Here is a 4,341-nt window from a genome sequence, read left to right as displayed (position 1 = left end):
ATATAGCTTTGTTTTCCTTGACATCAAGCACTGTCGTCAGCAATACCTTTAGTAGATAGGAGAGCCCAATATAGCTTTGTTTTCCTTGACATCAAGCACTGTCGTCAACAATACCTTTAGTAGATAGGAGAGCCCAATATAGCTTTATTTTCCTTGACATCAAGCACTGTCGTGGACAATACCTTTAGTAGATAGGAGAGCCCAATATAGCTTTATTTTCCTTGACATCAAGCACTGTCGTGGACAATACCTTTAGTAGATAGGAGAGCCCAATATAGCTTTGTTTTCCTTGACATCAAGCACTGTCGTGGGCAATACCTTTAGTAGATAGGAGAGCCCAATATATCGATCAAAATATTCTACTTAATGTTGAAAATTATATACGTTTTATATCATTCTATTTCCATTACAAGTAGTATAATTATCACAATTTATCACGCCCTGGGAGCAAGGAAACTAATTTTCTGAATATGTAACTCTTCTGTTTTCCATGTCAGCAAATACACAAAGTTAACTGGGTTGGTTTTTAGTTCTTATCTGTGTAGATAGCTTTCTTTGATGAGAAGTTAATATTAATTATTCCAGCTCTGCCTCTTACTATTCTAGCTTAAGCATACGAATTTGACCTATATAGATATTTGTTTGTTTGTCACTAAGCGGGTATCGAAACCTTATTATAATGTTACCAGACCTCAGACCGTTGAACCACCAGTAGGCCCTAAGTGTTTTAACTATATGTCTACTACTACCGATAAGTCTAGATTAAGCACATTTATGTACCAATTTACTGAATAACCTTAGGCTAAATATAATTACACGTTTAATATATATATCCTTTCAGATACATTTACAAATAATAGTTTATAATAAATCTTATATTTATTCTTGTCACCCTGTTCAGCTTGTTTAATTTGTAATATTTATTTTTAATATAAAATGTGATGCACTGGCTTCAAGAGCATATTAAAAAACCTGAGGTAATATATCTTATCAAATACCGGCTGAGCTGCTAACTGATAAATGGGGGAAGACAATTCAAACCTAAAATATCCCCTCTTTTTAATGTTAATAAAGATAGAAAAAGATTTTGTCCTTTTAAAATGGCCAGATGGTTAGGGGCGCTCGACTTGCAATCTGCGGGTTCGAATCCCCGTCTCATCAAACATGCTCGCCGTGGGGGCGTTATATGTTATGGTTAATCCCACTATTCGTTGGTGAAAGGGTAGCCCAACAGTTGGCGGTGGGTGATGTTGGCTAGCTGTCGTCCCTCTAGTCTATCATTGCTAAATTAGGGACGGCTAGCGCAGATAGCCCTCCTGTAGCTTTGCGCGAATTTCCAAACAAAGCAAACCTTTTAAAATGAATACAATTTATGATTGAGACCACTAGATGGCAGGTGAAACGTAAGCACATTCTGCTCATACTAAAAACTTGTTTATTGTCGGCGATATGAAGCACAATATTTAAGGTTACAACATTTCACCAGGTCCAACAACTACAAGGAGGTAAGTTTAGTGAACTCCTGATCTAGATAATACGAAAAACTAGCGGATGGATACATTGATATTTGATTGGTTAAGTTTTCTTAACAAAACTGCAGAAAACACACAAAATATTGCAAATGGTGAAATAGTTAATACTATTCTTTAATACGTGAGGAATTGTGGTCATAAAATCGGCTATATTAATATATAAAACTAGAAATCATGCCAAAAGAGGTATTGTAGAAGGTTCATAATGGCTGGAGACGGCTTGAGTGGGTAATGAAGAAAAACTTTAATATAACAGCAAATGTACAACATTTCGACAAGGTTTTGTCATCATCATTCAAGCCGTCTCCAGCCATTATTAGTCTCAAAGTGGGTTCCTCGTCATCGAATTCGAAATTGTAGAAGGTTCGTTAATTCAAAGGTTGCCAAACTTCAAACACCATTGAAGGTCAGTTTAAGGTGAACTCCCTGTCTGACGTCATATGCCGTTAAGAGACTTGGAACTTCCGTTATAAGTAAACAGTCCGCGTGTTTCTTGCTAAAACGTACTGTCGCCTAGCGGCCAATCGTAGCATATTAAACATACAAATCCCTGTAACTTGGCGCACCCACTTATCACACGTGCAACATGTAGTTTACCACTAACTATATATGTTCTTTGTTTCGTTTCAACACTATATTTCATTCACTATCCGGGTAGTAAAAGTGGCTTTTCATACGGGTACTCTCGTTTTCCTTCCACACCGAAATTGACGGGTACTAGGGTTTATAGATCCCCACCCTGTTGGGTCTGCCTACATACTGAATCACGGTCCAAGAAACTTATTTATTTTAGGACTTCGCTTGCTCAGTACAGCGCCTGAATGTATACGTATGTGTGAATATATACGCACGTGCATGTGTGCACTCTTTCTGTACCCCCAACTAAATCCTATTCCGGGAGTGGGGTTAAGAGAAATTCGTTTCTGAACACCCCCGGTGACCAAGGGTCTGGAGACCTTCACGGTGTTGCGTCAGCAAGTCACATGACCACTGTGGCGCCCTCTAGTTTCTAGAACTATCTTGTTCTTTCAGGAATGCTCTAGTAATTACTCGATATAGGGTAGGCTGGTATATATAAAAGAGGGGAATGTAAGGTGGTTAGATAGATAGTGAGTAATTGAACTGCAGTCACACGGTATTCTTGAAGTTAACGTTCGTTCGTTACAGTGTTGTTTTAGCGCGAGTATTGAGATTAAGTGTATCGCAGAGTTATATTCGGAAAGAATAAACCAGTTTTATTAAGTAAAGACTTGTGTCGTTAAAGTTTCGTTGGAACAAAGTTACGGAAAGTTAGTTAACAAACGGAGACGTAACAACGGATTCATGACTCCAGACTTTACCGAAATCCCCTCCATGTTTTTGTTCTTTTTCTTCTTTTCTCTCAACAACCAATCATTGGACAGAGGAGGGCACGTGAAAGTGTCGAAAATTGTATACAGATCAATTTAATGTTGTTCTGTAATAGTGGTTCAAAACGTTATTTTAGATTTTAGCCGATATTGGATATTACTTACTATTAGAATCTTAATATCCTTCTAATCGTTTAGAAAATATACAAACAAAACGGTTACAAATATCATACATTGTGACATATGGGTTCGATACAAATAGTCTTAGCTAACATACTGTATACCCACCCGTATATAATGTTTCAATTATATTTCAAAACACGTGGTGAAACCTAACCTTCATGTAAATAGTGGTTAGGGTGACAACATATTTGTGATATTTTACTTTTTGTTAGTTTTTTACATTCCTCACGAGCGTGAAACACCAGTGATGGTGGAACAGTGTTTGAGTTTACAACAATGAAGACTACTGTGAAGGTTGTAACACATATTTTACGAAGTTAAAATGTATTTATCATGGTGTCTCGTGATAAACAATTGTCGTCAATGTAGTGAACTGCTGAGAAAGTAAAGGGTGTGGAAAAATTAGGGTGATAGAACAAATATTGGAAGAAACCAAAGTAATGCTCAAGATTTAAACCGAGAATATTTATTAATGACTACGTTTATATAACACAGAAACCCAAACTTGGAATGATGCCAATCGCTTTGTTACCCTAAAAAATATTATTTTTAGCAGCGACATAGAATGTTTCTTAGTTTTTCAAATACAAACTTTTAGCTCATAGCTCTGTCATCTCTTGACCAATGAGAGATCTAACTAATTACAGTTTTGGATTTAGGAGGTCAAACCCTTTTGATCGATGTATTTGACCACGCCCAAGGTCTCATAGATTAATTTACTCTAATCCTGCCTAAAAGAATTTCAAGTGCCCCGGCTATTGAGGATTCCCTCTTGTTTCTAATTCCGAAAGCTGTCCTAGTGGGAAACGGAATCGTAAAATCTTGAAGTTAAAGCATTTGTAAATTGTACTATACACAATTATTATCGGCTTTGTTTCATATCAAACAGTTTACTGTGCTTTTAATTCGTGTATCTACAATTTATTCGTTGAATCACTGGTTTGTGTTCGCATGTTCATTTATTGATGTGTTTTGTTATTAACAAGCTTGGTGGTATTTTATAAACGTCAACAGAAAATATTCACTCAAACGTGAAATACTACACGTATTTCTTCGTGTCTTTATAACAATAAATTTTAGGTGCTTGATACAACACCTCTTCCCGTATTATGTTCAACTGTCATGATAACACATCATTTTCAAACTTCTAAAATCTTAAACTATTTACTGCAGCTACTTAATAGAACGAATACAAACTAACCAGGCTCCCTTTCCCTCTCTCTCTTTTTTAACATTTTCAAAAATTTACTAAAAACATGATCCTAAATTAGGACAGC

The sequence above is a fragment of the Limulus polyphemus genome, unplaced genomic scaffold (genome assembly GCF_000517525.1).
Source record: "Limulus polyphemus unplaced genomic scaffold, Limulus_polyphemus-2.1.2 Scaffold10707, whole genome shotgun sequence".
Lineage (NCBI taxonomy): Eukaryota > Metazoa > Arthropoda > Merostomata > Xiphosura > Limulidae > Limulus > Limulus polyphemus.
Note: the sequence above shows the minus strand (reverse complement) of the source record.